At 42.9% G+C, this 25636-nt stretch overlaps 1 protein-coding gene across 12 annotated transcripts in view; it reads right to left on the reverse strand.

Annotated features, from left to right (window-relative positions):
• The window catches only part of TPGS2 (tubulin polyglutamylase complex subunit 2), a 149989-nt gene that overhangs the window by 93869 nt on the left and 30484 nt on the right, over positions 1 to 25636 (reverse strand). Inside the window, exon 2 of one of the 12 annotated variants that reach the window (XM_073212965.1) lies at positions 21165 to 21196. The exons of 10 other annotated variants lie outside the window; for them this stretch is intronic. The gene's annotated coding sequence lies outside the window, so the exon portion shown is untranslated. Of the gene's footprint in view, positions 1 to 11774; positions 11926 to 21164; positions 21197 to 25636 lie in introns of all 12 variants that reach the window. One more of the 12 variants, XM_073212966.1, reaches the window with a different exon arrangement.

Here is a 25636-nt window from a genome sequence, read left to right on the forward strand (position 1 = left end):
AGCTGTGTCACTCTCTTGGTATTAATCACATTAATATGTATTAGTTTAAGTTGTCTTGAGAACTATTAGATTATTAGGAAGTAATATCATGTCTCATTCTTCTTTACTGAATTCTAATCCTAAATTACACGTGGTATTTTTGTAATAGTGGGATATTGGATATATGCAGGTTGAATTTAATAAAATGATTTCCTCAAAATTCTATTACTGAACATTTCCCATGAATTCAGCATGCAACCTGTTGTCCTTAAATGTAAAACACTCAGTTATTTTACCAGCAAAACTGATTTATTTGGGAATAGCACAAGAATTGCAATTTAGGACATACTATCCCATAGATAAGTCTAGAGGTCAAAGGAGAGGAACTCTATTTTATAGAGAAAAGAGGAGGTTGGAAGGGACTGCTCTGAAGGAGAGCCCATTGGAGGAGAGCTGGCTTTTCATTGGCTGAGTTGTGGTGCTTTCTAATTGGCTGAACTTGTTGCTAGGTAGGAGAAACCCTTCTTTCCTCCTGCCGCAGTAAAGTAGGCCTCTCCCTGCAGGGATGCAGATGCCTCTCCTCCTGTTGGGTCTGCAGTTTGTTAAGTGGGGGTGGGGAGAGATGAGTGCTCCTTATGTTGCCTCCCAACTCCACTTTAAATGAGGATTCCTTAATCCAGTTTCACAAATCAATGAAGATTTTCTAGCATAAATCACTATTTTCCACCAAGAAAAAAAACAGGCCATTCTTAAAACTCCTTTACTATCATTAATTTTGAAAAACTGTTCATGTGTTGCTTTAAAATGTTACCTAACTACATGCCAATAGTATTAAGGGTGAAATGATTTGATGTCTAGAATTTTCTTCAATATAATGTGTGAGTATTAAGCAAAAAACAGGCTACAGTTGATAGTTAAGTGGGTGATAAATACACAGGGGATTGTTATTTTATTCCCTCTACTTTTATATATGTTAAAAAATTTTTAATAATAAAATATTTCACTACCTGAAAAAAAATATCAATGGCACTTTTCACAGAACTAGAGCAAATACTCCTAAAATTTGTATGAAACCACAACATCCCTAGCCAAACCAATCTTCAAAAAGAAGAACAAAGCTGGGGGTATTACTCTCCCTTATTCCAAGCTATACTACAAAGCTACAGTGATCAAAACTGTATGGTGCTGGCACAGAATAGATACAGAAATTAATGGAACAGAATACAGAGCCCAGAAATAAACCTAACCTTATATGGTCAATCAACCTATGACAAAGGAGGCAAGAATATACGATGGAGAAACACATTCACTTTAATAAATGGTGTTGGCAAAAATGGACAGCTACATGAAAAAGAATGAAACTGGATCACTGTGTTATATCATACACAAACTCAAAATGGATTAAAGATCTAAATGTGATACCTGAAACCATAAAACTCTTAAAAGAAAACATAGGCAGTATATTCCTCGACCTTTGTCTTAATTTTTTTGTTCTGTCTCAAGTAAGGGCAAGAAAAGCAAAAAAAAACAAATGGGTTACATTAAACTAAAAAGATTCTGTAAGCTAAGTAAACCATCCAGAGAGTGAAAAGAGAGCCTACTTAATGGGAGAATACATATAAATGACACATTCATAAGGGCTTTCTATCCCAAATATGTAATGAACTCTAAAAAAACAATCAGATCAAAAACATGGACAGAGGATCTAAACAGACATTTTTCCAAAGAAGGCATACAGGTGGCCAAGAGACACATGAAAATATGCTCATCACTAATTACCAGGGAAACCATAGTGAGATATCACTTCACCCCGGTCAGAATGGATAGTATCAAAAAAACCAAGGAATAAGAAATGGTAAAGTTGTAGAGAAAAGGGAGCTCTTGTTCACTGCTGGTGGGAATACAAAATGGTACAGCCACTATGGAAAACAGTATGGAAGTTTCTCAAAAACTTAAAAATACAATGTTTATACAATCCAGCAATTCCACTTCTGGGAATTTATCTGAAGCAAATGAAAGTACATATACCCTTATGTTCACTGCAGGATTATTTACAATAGTGAAGATGGAAGCAATGTAAGTGTCCATTAATAGATAAATGGATTAAGAAGATGTATATATATAAATAGAATATTATTTAGCTTTTAAAAGAAAGGAAATCCTGACATGCTACAACATGGATGAACCTAGAGGACATTATGTGAAGTGAAGTAAGACACAACAACAAATTGTGTATGACTTCACATATACTATCTCACAAATACTGTATGATGGAACAAAACAAATGAACAAAACAAAAGACTCATAAATACAGAGAACAAACTGGTGGTTGCAGATGTGAAGGGAGGTGGGGTAATGGGCAAAATAGGTGAATGGGACTAAGAGGTACAAATTTCCAGTTATAAAATAGAGTCATGGTTATATAAAATACAGCATAGGAAATAGAGCCAAATAACACTGTAGTAACAATGCTGACAGATTCTAACTATACTTTTATGATGATCAGTTTGTAAAGCATATAAATGTGGAATTACTATGTTGCATACCTGAAACTAATATAATATTATCAATATGTCAGCTATAGTTCCAAAAAAAGGATATTGTGGCTGAATGAATAAATAAAAACAAGGTCTGTGTATATGTTGTCTACAAGAGACTCACTGCTGCTTTAAGGACACACAGACTGAAAGTGAAGGGATACTTAAAAATATTGCATGCAAATGGAGACCAAAAGAAAGTGGGAGTAGCAATACTTATATCAGAAAATATAGACTTTAAGACAAAAAAAATGTAATAAGAGACAAAGAAGACCATTACATAATGATAAAGGGGTCAATTCAACACAAGGATATAACATTTACAAATATTTCTGTATCAAATATTGGAGCACCTAAATATATAAAGCAAGTATGAACAGACCAACAAGAGATAACGACAGCAATACAATCACAGTAGGAGGCTTTGTTACCCTATTTTCATCCAAGGATTGATCATTCAGACAGAAAATCAATAAACATTGGACTTAAATGACAGTTTAGACCAGATGGACTGAACATTTACAGAAAATTTGATTCAAAAGCAGCAGAATACACTTTTTCAAGCACATATGGAATACTCTCCAGAATAGACCATATTTCAGGTCATATAATTAGTCTTAATAAATTTAAGAACACTGAAATCATATCAAGCATCTTTTCCAACCACAATGAATGAAACTGGAAATCAATTACAAGAAGGAAGCTGGAAAATATGGAAATATGTGATTAAACAACTTGCTGGTGAAAAACCAGTGTGCCAAAGAAATCAAGAGAAATAAAAAATATCTTGAGAGAAATGAAAATGGAAATACAACATACCAAACTTTCGGGACACAGCAAACACAGTTCTAAGAAGGAAGTACATAATGACAAATCTCTATATTCGGAAACAGGAAAGACCTGAAATTAACAATATAACTACACCTCAAGAAACAAGAAAAAGAACAAACTAAGCCCAAAATTAACAGAAAGAAATAAAGATCAGAGTTGAAATAAATGAAATAGAGACTAAAAAGACAAGAGAAAATATCTATGAAAGGTAAAGTTGTTTTTTAAAAAGATAAACAAATAGACAAAGCTTTAGGAAGACTCCCCAGTAAAAAAAAAAGGACTCAAATAAAACTGGAAACTTCAAGTGACACTCAAAAAAATAAAAACTCATAAAAAACTATTAAGAACAATTATATGCCAACAATTTGCCAACCTAAAAGAAAGTGACAAATTCCTAGAAACATACAACCTACCAAGACTGAAGCATGAAGAAACAGAAAACAACAGAAAAATTGCCAGTAAGACTGAATAAGTAATCAAAAACTTCCCAACAAACAGAAGTCCAAGATCAGATGGCTTCTAATTGAAATCTACCAACCATTTAAAGAGGAATTAATATCAAGCCTTCTCAAACTCTTTTAAAAAATATAAGAGGAGGGAACACTTCCAAACTTATTGTACAAGGTGGGTATTATCCTAATACCAAAACCAGACAGGACACAGAAAAGAAACATATAGGTCAATATCTCTGATTAACAATAGATGCAAAAATCCTCAACAAAATATTAGCAAACTGAAAACAACAACACATGAAAAGGATCGTACAATATGACCGAGTAGGATTATTCCAGGGATGCAAGGATAGGTCAACACTGGCAAATATATGTGATATATCACATTAATAAAATGAAGTGGAAAAAAATCATATGATCATCTGCATAGATGCAGAAAAGCATTTAATAAAATTCAATATATGACAAACCCCCAGCTAATGTCATATTTTACAGTAAGAAACTGAAAGCTTTTCCTTTGGGATTAGGAACAAGATAAGGATAACCAATCTCACTATTTTATTCAACATAGTCCTTGAAGTCACAGCCAGAGAAATTAGGCAAGAAATAAAAGGCATCAAGATTGGAAAGGAAGAAATAAAACTCTCTGTTTGCAGATAGAATGATATTATACATAGAAAAAAAACCCTAAAGACTCCACCAAGAAACTGTTAGAATGAATAAACTCATTAAGTTCCAGGATTATTAAAACTGCTGTTATTTTTCTGTACACTAATAATGAACTCTCAGAGACATTAAGAAAAGCATCCCATTTATAACAGCATCAAAAAGAATAAAATGCTTAGGGATAAATTTAACCAAGGACATGAAAGACCTGTACTCTGAAAACTGTAAGACATTGATAAAATAAACTGAAGACTTAAATAAATGAAAAGATTTACTGTGCTCATGGAGAAGAAATAATAATTAAAATGTCCATATTACCCTAAGCAATCTGCAGATTCATTGCAGTCCTTATGAAAAGTCCAATGGCATTTTTCACAGGAATTGAAAAACAATCCTAAAAATCTGCGTGGAACCATGAGAGTCAAAAGTCAAAACAATCTTGAGAAAGAATTAAATTAGATTACTTACTATCTTACACTATACATAAGAATCAACTCAAAATGGATTAGAGTCAAATATAAGACCTGAAACAATAAAACTACTAGAAGAAAACATAGGGAGCAAGCTCCTTGAACTGATCTTAGCAATGGTGTTTTTTGCATATAACATCAAAAGCACAGGCAACAAAAGCAAAATGAAACACATGCTGTAGGTACATTGTTTGTTCTGAACAGCCAGGTAAACCTCAATATAATGAAAAGGAAACTTACTGAATGTGGAAAATAATTGCAAATCATTTATCTGATAAGTTAATATCCAAAATATATAAAGCATTCATACAACTCAATAGAAAAAAACCAATCAACCAAACAACCCAACATTTAAATGAGCCGAGGAATTGAATAGACAGTTTTCCAAAGAATGGACAATAGGTACACGAAAAGGTGCTCTACATCACTAATTGTCAGGGAAATGCAAATCAAAACCACAATGAGGTATCACCTCGTACCAATCAGTGGCTAGCACCCGAAATGCAATAAATAACAAGTGTTAGTGAGGATGTGATAAAAAGGGAATCCTGATGCACTGCTGATGGGAATGTACAGTTGACCCTTAACCAAGACAAGTTTGAACTGTGTGAATCTACTTATATGTGGATTTTTTTGAATAAATATATTGGAAAAGTTTTTGGAGATTTGCCACAACTTGGAAAATCATTTTCTTTTCTTTAGCTTACTTTATTGTAAGAATACAGTATATAATATATATAATATACAATATACATGTTGATTGACTGTTTATGCTTTCAGTAAGGCTCCCAGTTAACAGAGAGCTATTAGTAGTTAAGTTTGTGAGGAGTTGAAACTTATACATGGATTTTCAACTTCACAGGTGTAGGTGCCCCTAACATCCATGTTGTTCAAGAGTCAACTATAAATTGGTGCAACCACTATGGAAAACAGTATGCAGGTTGCTCAAAAAATTAAAAATAATCCAGCAATTTCACCTCTGGGTATTTATAAAAATAAAATAAAATAAAACCACTACCTTGAATAGATGCACCCCCATGTTTACTTCAGCACTATTTAGAATAGCTAAGATATGGAAACAACCTAAGTTTCCATTGATGGAAGAATAAAGAAATTGTGTGTCTATGTATGTGTATTTATACACACACACACACACACACACACACACACACATACACACATATATATACAATGAAAATTATTCAGCCATAAAAAAGAATGAAATCCTGCCATTTGTTACATGAATATATCTCAAGGGCACTAATGCTAAGTGAATTAGGTCAGAAAGATAAATACCATATGATTTTACTTACATGTGGAATCTTAAAAACAACAACAAAATAATAACAAAAAAAAAAAGCTCATAGCTACAGAGAACAGATCAGTGGTTGCCAGAGGTGGGGGTAGGGAGTGGGCAAATGGGTGAAGGGGTACAACTTCCAGTTATTATATTAAATAAGTCCTGGGGATATAACATACAGCAAGGTGACTACAATGAACAATACTGTATTATACACTTGAAAGTTGCTGAGAGTAAATCTTAAAAATTCTCATCATTTGAAAAAATATTTGTAAATATGTGGTGATAGATGTTAAACAAACTTACTTTGGTGATCATTTACTATATATACATGTATCAAATTATGTTGTACATCTCAACTAATACAATGTTACATGTCAATTACATTTGAAAATATAAAGCAAAAACAACTCTATTAGAGAGAGGCACTAGGTCTGCAGAGTCAGTTTGATCTCTTTTTTTGCCTGACCAGCTAAGGAGGAGTAGTTATCTGCTCTGTTGTGATAATGCCTGTGTGGAGAGAGCTAGCTGGAGAAGGGGCTCAAGGGACCAAGCTGAAGAGGAGGCACAGAGGAACACAGTGCAAGAGGAGATCCTAGGTAAAGCTGTGATGCTGCTGGAGGAAAGCAGTGACATAAATTTCGGACCCATCTTAGAAATTATTTTATGAAACAAATTATTGGATAAATGAGGACATATTAATAGTAAAGAGCACATACTTCTACAGCATTTAATGCAATGAACATAATAAATCCTGAAAGTTCTTAGAAAATAAAAAGTACAACAACAATTTCATGTGAATAGCAAATCATCCAAACTGGTCATGGAAAGAGCAAAAGAACAGACTAGGAGCCTCTCAGAAGGTATAAGGAGCATGACCTATATTGTAAATTATACATCTGTGCACAAACCTAATCACTTTTCTCTAGTCAATCAAGCTGCTGGAGTGTAGAGAAAGCTGAATTCTCCAATTCTTTTCCTGAAGCCCTTAGACTGACTTCTTGCCGTGGTTATACAGGCAGAGTTTCTCCATCCAAACTTTTGACTTATTGGACCCTTTTGGGATGTGATACTGTACACCACTGATGTCAAGTTTGCTTTAGGTCACAATGTCAGTAAGTTCTAGGTCTGGGTGGGGAAGTTACAGTGTAGCAGGATGACTTGAGTTTACTTTCTAATTCTGACACTAGTTGAGTGACAAGTGTCACTTAAACTTTGTGAATCAAGGTTCAAGAATAATCTCTAAAATGGAGTCTAAAAAATACTGGAAGCAAAAGCGGTGTTAGCTTGGCAGGAAGAGAGAGGATATTATGATTTTAGGACACAGAATCTTAAAAAACTAAGGCAGAAAATGTGTCAAGTTTACAGGTGATTCAAAGGAGTGTTTTTGGATTGTTAAATGTACAACACCTATAATTTTAATGAAACAGATTTTTCATTTTCTTGATCTAAGAACTAAAATATGCACTCTGATAAGGTTTTGCCTAATCTCTCTTCACCATCTGGTACTCAATCTCACAGATGTGTAACCTAAAGCATTATCTGACTCTTTGGATTAGCTAATTAATTTTCCTACTTAGTAAGTTATTAGGGCTTGCTCCTAGTGCCTCCTGTATGACACGTCTTGTGTGCTTTCAGAGAGTAAAAGTGTACACATGGAGTGCCTTTCTCCCATCTCCAGGGCCCTAGCACAGGAAGCCTACAGTTATCATGATAGGGAAATATTTACAAGGACAGCAATTTAGTCCAGGTGGCTCCCTTCTCATCTCGTTAGCACAGACAGCAGAAATTCCTGTTTTTTCTCCCTCCCCTTCCCTCCCTGCTCTACCAGGCACTTACTCCCTGAACTCACTCCCTAACCTTACTCCCTAAACTTACTCCCCCTTGCTTGCTTGCTGTGCAAGTAGGAATATTATAGATACAGAAACAGAAAGATACATATTGCTCTCTTTGCCTTTGTTTGGGGCTCAGACCTTGGGAGATTACTCCCCTGAGTCCGCTGGTGTAAAATAAACCTCAACACTCCAACACATCTGAGTGCCGCTTGGTTCTTCTGTCAGTGATCCAGTCCAGGTTTTTCCAGTATTTTCCATAACATTTGGTTCCCTGACTTGGAAACCCAACAACAGGGGCCCTTTGTTGCCACCGTTTTGGGGCAATGGCGGGTGGTGAAGGAACAGGCGATCACAACGCAGAAGGCGCACCCTGCCTGATCTTACGGCAGTCTCCCACCTGGTTGCCCTGGGCCGGCCCTGCTCCGCTGCTCCCACTGGACTCAAGAAAGCTTGACAGGTGAGGACCTGGTTCCAACGTCAAATCTGGTAAGGCCCCGGGGCACCTGATCCAGCCAGTTCCCCCCCCTTTGGGGTGGAAGGGGAGCCTGATCACCTCCCGGAGACTTCTTCTAGAAGTCTCACAGATAGACATTCCCAGGGGGGAATGTTTAAACTCTGGTCTGAGTGTGTGTGAGTGTGCTGAAGCCATTCAGTCTGCACTGAATCTGTGATTCCATGGCCTGCGTTATGGAATATGAGTGGGCCCTTCCCCGCATTTGCGATCAGCCGCCACGACATAATGGTGCCTCAGCTTGGGCTGACTGGGTCCAGGACTTATACAGGTGCAACTTAGTCAAGGCTGATCAAAGCCTCTGAGAGGAGCGCGAATGGACGGGCATCTGATTGGTCTCCTCTCTAGAGGAGGCACCCCTCCCTTGTCTGTTGTTGTGGCACTGTTACATGGACACGCCATGGGGTCAGGGCATAGCAAATCCACAGTTCTTGATACTATGATCAAAAACTTCAGGAAGGGATTTTCAGAAGACTACAGAGTAAAATTAACTCCTGGCAGGTTGAAAACACTGTGTGAATCTGAATGGCCCACCTTCAGTGCAGGGTGTCCTCTGGAAGGGACCCTAGACGTCCCAACAATCCGCCGAGTTTGGCGGTTCATCACTGGAGATCCAGGTTATCCTGACCAGTTCCCATATATTGACTCCTGGTTAGGAGATGCCCAGACCCTTCCCCCTTGGGTACAATTCACTTGCAACAGGCAGGGACAAGATAGGGTCTTAGTCGTCTCAACAAAGAAGCCTACAAGGAATCAGCAAAAGCCTGAGCCTCCGCAAATTCTTGCTGGTGACCCAGAGGAAGAGCTAATACTGCCCTCACCTTATGTGCCTCCAAGGCCATCAGCACCCAGTCCCCCAGTCCTGGACACCCCACCGCTGTCAGTCTCCCCACCACCTCCCGAACCAGCAGACCCACTCTCCCCTGAATGAGCAGCCAGACTGCACCCTTGGCTGGGGGCAGGCACCTTTCAGATGCTGGTGTGAGAGACACGGGAGCCTTGACAGGTATGATGAGGATGGGACCACCCAGCCAGGCTGGTCCATGCTTTACTACCAACCCTTCTCCACAACTGACCTCCTCAACTGGAAACACATCACCCTGTTATACTTGGAGAAGCCACATGCATTGGTTGATCTAATGGAATCCCTCTTTCAAACCCTTTGGCCGGCCTGGGAAGACTGCAAACAGCTTCTCCGCACCCTGTTCAACACAGAGGATAGGAGATGGATTATAAAAGGGGCCCACCAATACCTGGAAGAGCACGCACCAGCCAGGGTCCTTGATCAAGGTGCATGGGCTGAAACTGCTGTCCCAAGGAGTGCCCCGAGTGGAACTTCACCACCCCTGAGGAACAGCACCAGATCCGCTGATATTAAGATGCCCTCCTCCAGGGGATCAAAGCTGGGTCCAAAAATCCCATGAACATCACCAAAGTTTCTTCAGTCACTTAACAACCAGAAGTCTCATGGGGACTATTATGAAAGACTGTGTGAAGCTTATGGTGTTTATACCCCTTTTGACCCCAAGACATAAGACAGCCAACAGATAGTCAACACCTCATTCGTGGCCCAAGCTGCTCCAGACATCAGACAAAAGCTCCAAAAACTCGAGGGCTTTGCTGGGATGAATATCACTCAGCTGACTGAAATTGCCAACAAAGTATACATGAACAGGGAAGTTCAAGCTGATAGGGAGGCTAAAAAAAGAATGAGAAAGGCCAGCCTTCTGGCAGCTACCTTAAAAGAGATGACCAAAAGGCAGAGAAAAACCAGCCAAGAGGGGGGAAGCCTAGGACCCCATCTAGCCAGGGACAAGTGAGCTTACTGTAAAGAGAAGGGGCATTGGAAGAATGAATGCCTCAACCGAGGGAAAGCCCTGAAGCCGTCGTTACCGGGAGGAGCCTCATGGGGAAAGGCTCACTGACCTGGCAGGAACAGACTGACTGACAAGGACCGGGCTCTTTCACTCTCGGCCCCCATGAGCCCATGGTCAGAATGAAAGTAGGGGGACAAAACATGACTTCTATGGTTGACACAGGGGCAGAACACAGTCACCCTCCCTGTAGCCCCTTTCAGTAAAAGGACTGCAACTATTCTTGGAGTCACTAGGACAAAAACAGTCCAGCAACAGTTTTGCCAAACTCGCCAGTGTGAACTTGGAGGCTACAAGGTCCGACATGAGTTTCTCTACTTGCCTGAGTGCCCCATTCCCCTCCTTGGCTGAGATATACTCTCAAAGCTCAGAGCCCAAATAACTTTTGGACCAACTGGATGCATCAGCCTCAAACTAAACCCAAGAAGAGTCAGGATCCCTCGTACTGGCAATAACCACATCTAGGGAAGAGGAGTGGAGGCTATTCCGTGCCCAGACCCTCTCAAGTAGCCCACCTGAATGCAGAGCTGCCTTCCCTTCAGTATGGGCTGAAGACAACCCACCTGGACTTGCTCATAACTGAGCCCCTGCCATTGTAGAATTAACTCTGAGGGCCCAGCCACAGAGACAGTGACAGTACCCATCTCACAAGAGGCAAGAGCAGGCATCCAGGAACATCTAATTAGACTCAAAGAGGCAGGCATTTTAATCGAGTGTCAGTCGCCCTGGAATACCCCACTTCTACCAATCAAAAAGCCAGGAGGAGGGAACTGGCCTGTTCAAGACCTGTGGGCCATTAACAAAGTGACTGTCTCTTTACACCCTGTGATCCCAAATCTGTACCCACTCCTCAGCCAGACCCCGGGGTCTGCTAAATGGTTCACTTGCCTAGACTTAAAAGATGCCTTTTTCTGCCTCTGGCTGGCCCTCCAGAGCCAGCTCTTGTTTGCCTTTGAATGGAATGAACTGGGTATGGGGTGGCAGAGGCAGTTAATATGGATGCGGCTTCTACAAGGGTTCAATAACTCATCCACTCTCTTTGGAGAAGCACTGGCTGCAGACCTTGCCAGCTTTCCGAGGGAAGCCATGTGCTGCACCCTCCTCCAGTACGTAGATGACCTCCTCCTTGCCAGTGACACCCAGGAAAATTGTACAAAAGGCAGAAAGGCCCTCCTGCAAATCCTGTCAGACACAGTATACCGAGCCTCATGGAAAAAGGCACAAATCTGCCAGCAGCAAGTCCGGTACTTGGGCTTCCTCCTCACCCAGGGGAAGAGGGCACTAGGGCCAGAGAGGAAAAAGGTTCATTATCTCCTTACCTCATCAAGGCATACAAGAGTTCCTGGGAGCAGCCAGGTTCTGCAGAATCTGGGTTCCTGGATTCTCGTCAATGGCAAACCCCTCTACAATCTCCTGGGGTGGCCAGACCAAAAGCTCCATGTCTGGACAGAAGAGACAAGAGCCACCTTCCTGGAAATAAAGGCTGCTTTTAGGAGAGGCACCAGCCCTAGGCCTCCCAGATATAGAAAAGCCCTTCAACCTCTTTGTACATGAAAAGGAAAAGGTGGCCCTTGGGGTTCTCATACAGACTGTTAGGCTCTGGCTGAGGCTGGTTGCCTGCCTGTCAAAGAGACTGGATCCGGTTGCAGGAGGATGGGCACCCTGCCTCAGGATGCTGGCAGCCACAGTTCTACTAATTAAAGAAGCAGGTAAACTCAGCCTGGGACAAGAACTAAATGTCAAGGTTCTCCATGCTGTTATGGCCCTCATAAACATGCAGGGACACTGCTTTTTCTCCAACTCCCGGTTGGCAGTATATCAAGGGCTCCTCTGTGAAAACCCACGAGTCACTCTAGAAACAGTGCGGACACTGAATCCAGCAACTTTCCTCCCCACCGAAGAGGGGAAACTGGATCATGACTGTTCTGAAGTAACTGATTAAGTATATGCAAGTCGTCCAGATTTGTGAGATCAAGCAATACAAAATCCAGAACTCACACTGTTTAGTGATGGCAGCAGTTACCTACAAGAGGGTATCCGAAGAGCAGGTTATGCAGTAACTACTGCCACTGACGGCTTGGAAGAGGAAGCCCTGCCTGCCGGATGGTCAGCTCAATGAGCTGAACTGCATGCCTTAATCTGAGCCCTCACCATCAGCAAGAGCAAGTGAGTCAACACCTACACAGACTCCCGATATGCCTTTGCCACTGTACACATACATGGGGCAATCTGCAAGGAAAGAGGTCTCCTCATAGCAGCAGGAAAAGCAATAAAAAACAAGGAAGAAATACTAAAACTCCTTGAAGCTATCTGGCTCCCAAAGGAAGTAGCAATTCTGCATTGCAAAGGACACCAAAAGGGAAACAACCCTATAGGCACAGGGGAATTGGATGGCAGATGAAGGCCCAGTCAGCTCATTCCCTCACTATGGCCCTAACACCCCTGGTGGAGGCCCCTCCACCCAAGTACACTGTAAAGGAGAAAGACTGGGCCATGGCTTGAAGGAGCCACCTTAACTGAAAAAGGATGGTGGATGCTGCCAGACAGATGTATCTTTGTCCCAGCTGCAACCAGGAGGCATCTAGTCAGGAATACCATCATCTCACCTACCCAGGGAAAACTGCACTGGCAGCTCTCCTCAAAAAGCAATACTACATCATCCAGTCGCCAGTGTTATGCCGAGCAGTAAGTGAGCAGTGTGTAACTTGTGCCAGAAATAACACCCAATCTGCACCATGACTCCTACCTGGTGTCCAAAGAGCAGGTCACCTTTGAAGACCCTGAGATCGACTTCATGGATGTCCAGCCAAGCAGAGGACTCAGATACCTCCTAGTAATAGTCTGTACATACTCTGGGTGGGTTGAAGCCTTCCCAACAAGGACAGAATGAAGCCAGGAGGTAGCCAAAGTCCTCCTGAGAGAAATTGTGCCCCAGTTTGGCTTACCGTCTATAATTCACAGTGACAATGGGCCTGCCTTTGTAGCAGATCTAAGTACAAATTTTAACTAAATCTCTCAACATGACCTGGGAACTCCACACTGCATACAGGCCACAAAGTTCAGGGAAGGTAGAGCGAATGAATCACACCCTCAAGGGAATTCTAGCTAAGTTTTGCCAAGAAACTGGCCTCCCACGGCCAGACTTACTGCCCCTGGCTCTCCTGCATGCTCACTGCACACCTGGGACTGAAGGTTTTTCCCCTTTGGAATTAGTGTATGGATGCCCTCCTTGTGTCTAGGAAGCATCCTAGGGAACCTACACCAGATAGGAGATAGGCAACAAGAGAACAGCTCCAAGCCTTGAAAACTATAACAATACACCATAGAAAGAGTCCTGATCTCTTTAGGAGCCCTAGTACATTCCTTCCAGGCTGGGGACTCAGTCTGGCTCAAAGATCAGAAAAGGAACCCCCTCAAAACTCAGTGGACTGGCCCCCACATTGTTGTTCTAAACACTCCTACTGTCCTCAAAGTTGCAGGCATCACTCCGTGAGTCCAACATTCCAGAGTAAAGAAGGCCCATCATCCTGATGAAGAAACCTATCAGTGGAAGGCCCAGCCAGACCTTCAGAATCCTCTCTGCCTCCGTATCCAACGATTACCCTCTGACTAATGAACACCTGCGTACTGTGGATCCTGGCCCTCGCTGGAGTGGTATCTTTCATCCTAGGCATTGGACTTTCTGCTGTTGCTCCCTGGAATAGACTATTCCTCAAAAAGTTGCCCTTTTTATTGTCTACTGGGTACTCCTAAGTTGTTTTGCTGTGCTTACCTGTTTCTTCTAACTATACTCAAGCCTCAGCCTGCATCTCCTCACTACCACTCTGTGATGTTATTTTTATACTTTCTTTCCCTTCCCTTCCTCCCCCACTCCCGGTGAACCTCAGTGTGGTTGCATGAAGTCAGACAAATGGGGGACTGGATTCAGTGCCTATACCTATATGCCTGCTAAATGTTATGATAAGAATAGGGCTACCCTTTGCCTTAAAGATGGGAAAAAGTACTTGACTGGAACAATAACTAAATGGGAATCAGACTGTGCAATTAGGGGAAAAAGGGGATCCACTGTCTGTTGGACCTACCTCACCCACACTGGAAATGTCTGATGTGGGGGGGTGGGGGTGGTAGTCCAGGATCAAGCATGAAGGGATAGAGATGAAAAGGTCAAGCAGGCTCTAAAAGCTCTAACTAAAGATCCAGCTTACCACAATATTGACCTCTCAGGACTCCAAAAACTAACGCAGACCCTATCCCCTACCCACCAGGTCAACCAGGTCATTACAGTAGCCTACGAGTTAATTCGAAACATCAGCAACCAGATACAAGCCTGCTGGCTTTGCTTGCCCTTAACCCGTAGGGCCTATATTGGAACCCCAGTGCCCCCATACTGGAGCTCCACTCAGGCAACCGAAAATAATATGGCCCAGAATCAAACCGAACTAATTGGTCCAGTAGCCTATAACATCCAGCTCCAACCCACTGCAGATGACATAACGTGCCTGACCAACTCAAAGACAGGCAACATTAGCTTTGGCTCTGTCCCAACCTGGTTGTATTCCAAAACTACACCACCAATCAATCAAAAACTTACTGTGTCCCCCTGGGAATTTTTCCCCTGTGCGGAAGTACTGCCTTCTGATGCCTCCAGATGAGCTGGACAGGTTTATGCATGCAGGTCTTCCTCACCCCCAACATGTCTGTCCGGCCTGACCAAGAGGTTGAACAAGCTCTTGGCCCCTTTACAAGGATACAAAAGTAGGTGGCTCTAAGCATGATTATGTTGGGTGTGAGAACACTTGTAGGAATTGGAGCAGGGGCAGCTAGCTTAGGCTCTTTGCTCCACTTTTATCACAAACTTTCTCAAGGACGTGGAAAAGGTTGTAGATTCCCTCCTTTCCCTGCAAGGTCAGATTAATTCGCTTGTGGCAGTTACACCCCAAAACCCGCAAGCCCTAAACCTGCTCACAGCTGAAAATGGAGGAACCTGTGTATTCCTAGGGGAAGAGTGCTGTTATTATGCAAACCAATCAGGAATAGTAACCACAAAAATCAAAGAACTGAAAGAAAGAATATTAAAAAGGAGAAAGGAATTAGAGACAGGGGGAACCTGGGGACTCAGTGAGTGGTCCTCCTGGTTACTTCCACTGGCTGGGCCCCTCATCTCCATCCTCCTCCTCATCACTATTGGCCTCTGTGTACTAAATGCCCTCACAAAGTTCATAGAAAACACTATTACAAATTGAGCCACCACTCATATACTGGCTCTGCAAGGCTATTGGTCTGTCATAAATCAGGATGACGCCCCGTGAAAATGAAGTGTTTAAAGGGGCATCAGAGGGTGGAGTGATAGGGAAATATTTACAAGGACAGCAATTTAGTCCAGGTGGCTCCCTTCTCTTCTCTAGTTAGCACAGACAGCAGAAATTCCCATTTTTTCTCCTTCCCTTCACTCTCTGCTCTGCCAGGCACTTACTCTCTGAACTCACTCGCTAACCTTACTCCCCCTTGCTTGCTTACTCACTGTGTATATGGGAATGTTACAGATACAGAAGCAGAAAGATATATATTGCTCCCTTTGCCTTTGTTTGGGGCTCAGACCTTAGGGTATTACTCCCCTCTGAGCCTGCCGGTGTAAAGTAAACCTCAACAGTCCAAGACCACCGAGTGCCTCTTGGTCCTTCCGTCAGTGAACCAGTCCAGGTTTTTCCAGTATTTTTCGAGAGTTCTGACAAAGTTCTCGCTCCTTCTGTCACCTGAAAGGCTAGCTAGCACCCACGATGACATTTCCGCCACTAAAGTGCCATCTAGTGGTAGAGAGGTGGAAACCACTGTCTGTCAGCCATAACACAGATTTCATGAGATCCCAGCAGAAAAGGGCTGGTGGCATTGTTCTCCTTTAAGTTAGGCTGGAGAATTCCAGTAGTAGTGATTACATTTATTATGGTATTGATTTCACTCAAGAAATAAATGTTTGTATTGTTTTATACCATTATTTAAAAAAATGATCAGGATTCATAAAAAGAGAAAAAAATCAGTGAAATCAATTTAATACATTTCAAATGCTAATATAAACATACAAAATGTTAAGTAGACCAAGTTCTTAAAGAACTTAGTCCTGCATTGTCATTCTCATAAATCTTTGGTCACCCTGGCTCTACTGCTTCCTTGCCACAGACCTTAGTGCCTCTGTGGCAAGGAACCTGACAGAGGCTAGCCCCGCAGTGCTTCAGTTCGTCCTTCTGAGACAGGGACCATGGGTGTAATCAGAGTAGGGTGAGAACCTCTGGAAAAAGCAAGGCAAGATATTTGCAGTCACAGCAATGGAACTACATGCAAGGAAACCCCCTACCAAATCTCTGTGTTAAACATTAAGCTCTAGGGTCATTCTTCAGTGAGATCAGTTAATAATCCCCAGATAAAGAAGAGTAGCACATGTTTTTATTATGCTAACCATTAAAAATCATATGTAAGATACACTTTAGCATGCTAAAGGCCCAGGCCTATGTGCTGTCTTTCCTCCTTCAGATCTGATGATTTTGCAAACTGGGCAACTAATTCAGCAAGTAAGCACAGGCATAAAAAACATAGTAAAAGCCAAGAAGGATTCTACCTTAAAGATAAGATTGCATTTTAATACCCAAGAAGTTAATAAGGTTCTTAATTTACTCTTTAGCAAACAATGCTCAGCCCACCTTAGGGGCTGGGCAGGCGGCCTTGTTTTGATAAGCTCCCAGAGCAAGAGGCTGGTATCTCAGGGAAAAATCTTCATAGCAGGAAGTTGCTTGTGTTAATTCTAAACATTCAAGGATCACTTAACAAGTCCACACCCCTAAGCCTTTTTTCATGTTCTCAAAAATCCTCAACTGCCTATAAAACCCCTAGATAACGCACCACCCCAGACTCTCTTGTCCCCTCTTGGCCTGAGCCAGGAGCTCTGTCCTTTCACTTTATATCTAAATACCTTGCTCTCCTACCTTGAGTGTTTGTGAAGCTCATTCTTTGGCTTCATGAACAAGAACCCCGCCATCACTTCTATGTTGGGCTCCTCTGCCCTGGCCAGTGCCTTGGAGCTACTGTCTTTTTATTTCCTCTCCTGACCAATCTGGAAAGAGGTTATTCCCCTGCAGGGAGCAATCTGCCTATTTCAGGGTGTTTCTCCCCACCAGGTTCATGCTATCTTCAATCTGGGGTTGGGGGCAGTAAAAAAGTAGGGGAAGGAAGACTGGCAGAAAGTGAATGGAAGAGGTGGATATTAGGATTGAAGGGAGGATTTGGGGAGAAAGTCTAGAAGGGAGAATAACATGGCTGACTAATGTCTGAAATGACAGTGCAATTGGTCTGTAGCCCAGTAATTCTATTACATAGCTCCCAATTCCATTTTTTTTCTTCTTCTGAAGAGGTGTTTCTTTAACAATAGTTTCTTTGAGCTATGCTAGAAAACGACTACCACAAGCCATGTTACTGTTTCATCAGTTGAAGGATCTAAGCCTCTTTGATGTTTTGGGAATTATAGCTTGATTCCCAGAAAATGTTCCTGAGCATTACTTAGCCTCAAGAGAAGGGCTAAGGGCTGTCCACTGCCTCCTGCTCAACTTCGTTATCTCTGTGTATCTTGTTGTACCCTGTTATTTCCTCCCTTTCAGGGTTCACTTCACCAGACAAGGGGCTGGGCAGCAAATATAGGAGCAGGCATCAAAGTCAAGAGGGGCCAGGGTATGTTAGTTAATGTTTCTGCATGTGCTTGTCAATACTGGGCAGGCTCTCTACGAGCCTGTTTGCAACCACAGAGGAAGGGTTGCCCTGGACACCATCCAGAAGGAGCACTAAAAGCTAACTGGAAACCCGAGGCAATGAGGACAACTGCACCTACCCAAACTCTTCGTGGGGAGGATGTCCCACGTAGTGGAAGAAAAACGTGGATGGGCTATAGCGGGATGCAGTGAGATCTCCAGGAGAATTCTCAAATATATTCTCAAGCGCCCTCCTAAGCATATGGCAATGGCCTGATAAACTGGAACTTTTGTCTTAGTGGGTAGGGTATGAAAGTTTGGCACCAGGGCTGAGTTGCTCAAGACTCAGAGGAGATGCAACATACTCTTCCCAGATTCTTTCTCCATCTAACCATCTATCTCCCTCTAAAAATGCATGATGAAAAAATATAAACATTGGCTTGTCTGGGGCACCAAAGGTCTTGGAGAAGCAATGTATATGGCAGACATCAGCCAGGACAACTATGGACAGCAATGTCCCCAGGTTTACCTAGTCACCAAGATTCTACAATTGGGGGAATTTTGGGGTGAAGCTTTTTCACTTACAGCCTCCTTGCCTCAGAGATCGTGGCTACGGTACCGTAACTCTCAGGACTGAAATTATGGACTGCTTATGAAAAAGAAGCCAGATGACCTACAGTCTTTCTGACTTTTGTGTTTTATCTAATTCACTCATTCATCTACTTACTAAGTGTCTGTTAGAGAACAAATACTGTTCTGGGGCAACAGAAAGAGAAAGGAATAAGGCAAAGTATAGAGGAGCTGTGGTACTCATGGGTTGTTTTCAGATCCATCTCCCTCCTTGACAGAACCCTACTTCTGTCTGAGAATGTACCCAGTTCAATACTTGTCTTTAGAACTTCTTCTGCAACTAGTGCTGGACATTAAAATTTAAACCCAAGCCCAATGAGGGGCTTTGTAGGAAAACTATCACTTCCCTGTTAAAAGGTGACAGATGGGGCTGGGAAGCTTCCTTACCTCTTCTTTTTGCCTTGAGCTACGAGGTAACAGGTGAGGATATAGTAGTCATTTGGCCCCATAAAGGAAAAGGACAAAAGAATTGCAGTTAATTACTCAACACTGTCAGGACTGATGATCCCACTGCAACTGTATACCTCAGCTCTTATTATTCAAGAAATACTAATTCCTATTTGTTTAAGTTATTCTTAGCTTAATTTGGATTTCTTTGAGCCACACACTTTTCTAATTTGTACAGAGACACAAATGCAACAGGAAAGTGGTGTGGAGGTACAAGGATAAAGACAACTAGGAAGGCAGGGGGAGAATCTAAGAGGGTGGTGCTGTAGAATCCAAGGGAGGAGAGAGCTGGGTAGAGAAGGGAGTGGTTCACAAAGAGAAATGTAGGAGAGATATCAAGTAGGATTTAGCAATGAAGAGGTCCCTGGTGATTTTTGACAGAGCGGTGTTCATGGAATGGTGGTGGATAAAGAGAGGCTAGAAGGATGTAACTGGGAAGTGAAGGAAGGGGATATTAATTTAGACGAGGGATTAGCAAACTGTGGCCCACTGGGTATTTTCACCCTGCCACCTGTTTTTGTAAATGTTTTCTTGGAACTAATCATGCCTACACATTTCAGTGCTGTCCTTGGCTGCTTTTGGTAGAAATGAGTAGTTGAGACACAGATGGTACAGCTCACAGAACCTAAAATACTTACTATCTGGTCCTTCAAAGGAAACAGTTGCTGACCTCGAATTTAGACCATTTTCTACATGTTTCACTGTGCAAAGGAACAAATGGCCAAAAAATGGACACCCAAGGTTGAAGCCTTTTGTTTTTGTTTTTAATACTAAAGAGATGTGAAGGGCCCTACAGGGGAGATGCCAGTGTACAGGGAAGAAGTAAAGTCCTGGAGAGAGAGGAATAACCACTGCAGAACACAGAGGAGCTACCAGAGCAGAGTGACAGTACAAAGTGAGGGGCTCCCTAGTGACCAGGTATTGCAGCCTGCTCTCTCCCTCCAGGGATGCTCACAATAAATTCAAAGAAGACGCACTAGATGGACATATCTGCAAGAAGGTTCAGAACCCATTCTCTGTAAATTGTAGAGAAAATGAAGCTAGAAAGAGAGGAGATTGTCAATTCATTTGGTCTCTGTGGGCCATAGGTTCACCATAAGCACACTGAATTTTTATCTGGGGATTGGAAAGTCTAACCAATTAAGAATTGTACAGCACTCTGCAACTATGAAATGTCACCAAAATATAATATAATAATAGAACTCTCCTGACACCAGGATGCTGGGAGAATTAAGAGGCAGATACTTTCATGGCGCCTGAAAGATGAAACTTGGTATAAATATTAGATCTTGCTAACTACCATCATTACAAAAGATAGGCAGCAGGCATAGTGAACATGAATCATACAGCTGCACAAAATTAGGCAGACAGAAACTGCTTTTTAAAGAACAAAAAATGGTGAAACACACTAAAATGGTAAAAGATGGTTCACTTTTTCCTCTAACCTTGGGGACAGTAGCTAGATATGTTAGGCAGGAAAACACATATGAGCAGCGTGGAGAAAGAATTAAGGCCAGTAAAGTTCACTATAAGGGACTCAAAGAGTTAACCAGTTAAAACTGAAAACCCAGAAAAGACTCAGAGTTAATGAATTAATCAGTTAAAGCTCAAAGGGCCAGGAGCAACTTGGCCTGGAATGTTTGAATATTCCCCAGATAAGGAAAAGTATCTGAACACAGCCCATTTCTTCATTGTGTCAATTAGATGCTGCCATTTTAAGATTTACTTTGGCTTGCTCAAAGGCCCAGCTATAAACAACATAATAAAGACAGGAAAGATTCCCCTTAAAGCTAAAATTGCATTTTAAAACCCAAGAAGTTAAGAAGTAAGATTCTTAACTTAACTCTTTAGCAAACAAACCAATAACTCAGCCCACCTTGGAGGCAGGGCACTCGGTCTTACCTGATATGCTCCCAGACCAGGAAGTTGCTATCCTGGGAGGGAATCAGAAAGTAAATTTCTTGTGTTAAGCTAATTTTGCAGAATAACCAGGACTGATAAGAAACTTAATGTCTCATCAAAGAGAAACATCTTGAAATCACTTAACAAGTCCACATCCTTAACCCTTTGTCACATTCCTGAAAAAAAAAAATCCTTAAATGGGGGAACCCCGAACCTTTCAGTGCATACCTCGCTCTGAGGTCACCCACACATTTTAAGTGCATAGCCTTAAACTTTCTCTCTCTAACCTTTCAGGGCGCCTCTCCTCCCTGAGGTCACCTGTACTTTTTCTCTCTTTAATTAACTTTAAATAAAACTTCTACTCTGCTTCATCACTATGTTTCTGCCCTTCAATTCTTTGTTGCAGCAGGGACAAGAACCGAGGAAAATACACAACACCCCCCTAACAGGTATATGGTTATTTGGATTTTAGTTTTAAACTTTTTTTTCCTGAGTTTGCATCAAAGAATCACAAAATATTAGAACTCAATGAGTCCGTCAGTCAAAGAGTCTAGAGGTGCCACACTCAAGACTGTTACCTTCACACCAGTGCCTCCAGAGTCTTACTATTTTATCTTACTCAGTGGGCTTCCCAGAGGGCTGCATTTGCTCAAAGGGGCAGGGCAGAGGCAGTGGGCCTTTTCTTAGAGGGCTTATCAGGGTACATTGTGGGTAAAACTGTAACATTTCCAGAATATCTCACTTGCCTTTAGTGCATTTGCGTATCCTCAGGGGTGGAGAGAAGTTCATCTCCATGTCAATAGGTAATTACCTGGGCAACCCAGGGTGTGTCTGAACCTGAGGGTTTAAAGGGAGGGGCTGGCTTGCTTGCTTCTTCAGGAGCAGAGGAGAGAAATGGCCCTGGACTACAGTTTGTAAAATATAAACGGGTTTTAAACTTTATTTCTCTTTGCTTGATTTTGGTTTTTAGAGGTATTTTGCCCCAGAATTTCCTCTCCTTGGACTTACATCTGGCGGAATTCAGCAGGGTGCCTCTGAACCCAAAATCTGTCATAATGGGTGCAACCTTTGGGAGGGCTGCTCCTGTGGATGGTGGAGAGGCCCCAGTGGATACAGCAGCAGAGGATGCTACTTCACCTGTTATTATCCCCCAAGCTGTGTGGCTTCCAAGTTGGGAACCCCTAGTGGGAAATTGGTCTAGGGTAAAGTACCTCCTGGAGAGGTGGGGCCTTCCGCACAACTAGGGAAGGGTGGAAACACTGGAAGCTGCAGAATTAGCCCTCCCTGAGTTGGAAGACTGCGTGGAGACCTTAGGGGGCCGTGTAGTGGCTGGCATTGCAGGGTCTCTTTTCATTGATATAGTGGAAAATGTTATACAGGAGAAAGAGGATTATCGACGGACTTAGGCAGGAGAGAGACACACTTCAGCATCACTTGGAAGAGCTGGGTGATAACCTATGGGATGCTGTTAAAGAAGAGAGACAGTTACTGAAAACGCAGCTCACGCTCCTAGAAGATTCCTTAGCAGTGGCAAGGGGGGAGATGGCAGGAAAAGTCGCATTGCAGGTGGCTGTGGGGGAGGGGGAGGAAGAGTAGTGCCTTCAGCCCCGGAAATGGCGGAGGAGGATCCGTTGGTGGAGGAGCCCAAGGGAGAAGAGGAGGAGGTGGGGCCATTGGTGGATCTGTTACCCAGGCCACCACTGGAGGTACCATTTTCTCCTGTTTTAAAGGCCTGCCCAGCTGTAATTAAGAAAATAAAAATGAAACAACCATGGACTCCTCAGGGGTAGGAGTAGCCCCTTCCCCAGGTTGTGGTACACTCCATGGTCTACCCCATACCCAGAATGAGCCAGTGGACATGAGCACCCAGTATAGGCAGAGGCCATTTGAATCTCTGCCTACATGGCTTTTATGTCTTTGGGATATGGGGTGGAAAACATTATTGTGTCGGGTACTGAGATGAGTAGAATGGCTTTCCTGACTCACCCTTCCCTCTGGTAGTGGTTACAAAATGCCCATCACACCTCAGGGAATCAGACACTCCTGGAATGTTTGACAGTTGCCATCAGAATAGTTTGGCCTAATCAGGGTGATTTACCATATTTTTCCAGTAGTTGGAAAACATATGCAGAGCTCCAACAGGTACTGCAGGAATTGGGTATGAAAAATATAATCTATAATATGGACCCCCAGGGCCCTGATGAGGTGTTCACTATAGGAATGAGAAACCTGGTGCTGCATACAGCTCCCACATCTCTCTTTGGGTCCCTAGTGAATACTCTTGCCCCCCACCTAGGGCAACCCATAAATGAGGCTACTCGTACTTTAGCAGATCTGGGGGAGGTTGAAACAATAAGGGCACAGAGGGAAGTACAGGCCATGACTGAAAGAAGTGCAAAAGGCCCCGTGAAAGTCTCGAGGACCCAGATGTGGGATGATTTGATAAAGCCTGGGGTACTGAAAGAAAAACTCAATGGGCAGCCCAATAGAATATTGTTAGAACTGTGGCACCAATTAAAGTCAGAGCAGCAGTTCCAGCCACTGAGGTCCAGGACATGGAAACCAGAGTCAAGGCCTCATGCTCAGCATGTGTCCCCGCAAAACATCATAGACGACAGTACTCAGGATTCGCCTGAGCCCTCACCCACACAGGATTATGATTGGGCATTGCGAATCGACTGAGAGGGGGTCAAAGTCCCCACCTCGGGGGACATAGTGAGGACCAGGGGCCACATGTAGAATTAGCAATTCATTGGTCTCCTGTGAATATACAACATGTCCTGGCACTGGTGGACACAGGAGCCAAGTCTTCCCTGAGCGTTTTCCCGGAATTCCTGCTGTGATACATGGCTCTGGGGGTAAGGCAATTAGAGTGAAGAAAGCCCAAATCTCATTGGGGATAGGGTGTTTACAACCAAAGGAATATACCATGTACATTTCTCCTATCCCTGAATATATTTTGGGGGTAGATATCCTGCAGGGCCTGTGGTTACAGATGCCTGCAGGTGAGTTTAGACTGAGGGTACGTGTGGTAAAGGCAGTTCAGATGGAACGTGCTAAGCAACCATCTGCAGCTCTGTCTGTACCTTGGCAGATGACAAATATTAAGCAGTATAAATTGCTTGGGGGGCACAAGGAAATTGGAGAAACTCTACAGGAGTTGGAGAGGGTGGGCATCATAAAGCCCACTCACAGGCCTTTTAAGTGTGGCCAGTAAGAAAGCTAAACAGCTCCTGGCATATGACTGTAGACTACAGGGAATTGAATTAAGTCACATCCCCTTTGCATGCTGCTGTGCCCTCTATAGCAGACATTCTGAACACCCTGAGGTATGAACTGGGAAAGTATCATTATATAGTAGACCTTGCTAATGCTTTCTTCTCTATTGACATATCACAGGAAAGTCAGGAACAGTTTGCCTTTACATGGGAAGGCCGGCAGTGGACATTCACTGTCCTTCCACAGGGATACCTCCACAGTCCCACCATCTGTCATGGACTTGTAGCCCAGGACTTGGCCACATGGAAGACACCTTAAACAGTGTGGTTGTAACACTATATTGATGACATTATGCTCACATCTGATTCTCTTTCATATTTAGAAGGGGCAGTTCCTAGACTGTTACAGCATCTACAGGAGAAAGGATGGGCTGTGAACAGCACCAAGGTTCAGGGACCTGGTTTGTCTGTGAAATTCTTAGGGGTTGTCAGGTTGGGTAAAACTAAAGTCGTTCCTGAAGCAGCTATAGACAAGGTCCAGGCTTTCTCCACCCCTACCACTGTGGCAGTATTAGAAGAGTTTTGGAGTCTTTTGGGGCTATTGGAGAGTGTTTATCCTGCACTTGGCACAAATTCTGAAGCCCTTATACTGGTTGGTATGAAAGGGCATCAGGTGGGACTGGGATGAGACATGTGCAGCTGCTTTTACTGCTGCCAAGCGTGCACTCAAGGCAGTACAGGCCTTTAATGTAATGGACTTATCAAGGCCCTGTAAACTAGATGTTCATGTAACCAAAGATGGTTATGGACTGGGTTTTTGGCAGCGGCTTGAATGGACACAGCAACCTATTGGATACTGGTCCCAACTATGGAAAGGAGCAGAGGTCTGGTACACCTTGACAAAGAAGCAACTGGCTGCTGTGTACCACACCTTGCTGGCTACAGAGCCCACTGCTGGAACAGCTCCAACCAAGGTAATAACCACCTATTGTATTGCGAGGTGGGTGCAAGACTGGACCCAAGGCCATGGAGTGGAGTGGCACAGACACCTACACTGGCCAAATGGGGCACATATTTACAGCAGTGCAGCACCCTCTCTACTAGCCCCTTAAGTGGAGAACTTCAATGTTTATTGGGGTCAGTGACCTATACCAGTGGTAAGCAGGAAGAACTTGCTTTTCAGCCCTTGGTAGCTGAGACTCCTTATCAGGAGGGAAAAGCCCCTATACCTGAAGATGCTTGGTACACAGACAG

Source organism: Manis javanica, chromosome 9 (genome assembly GCF_040802235.1).
Source record: "Manis javanica isolate MJ-LG chromosome 9, MJ_LKY, whole genome shotgun sequence".
NCBI lineage: Eukaryota > Metazoa > Chordata > Mammalia > Pholidota > Manidae > Manis > Manis javanica.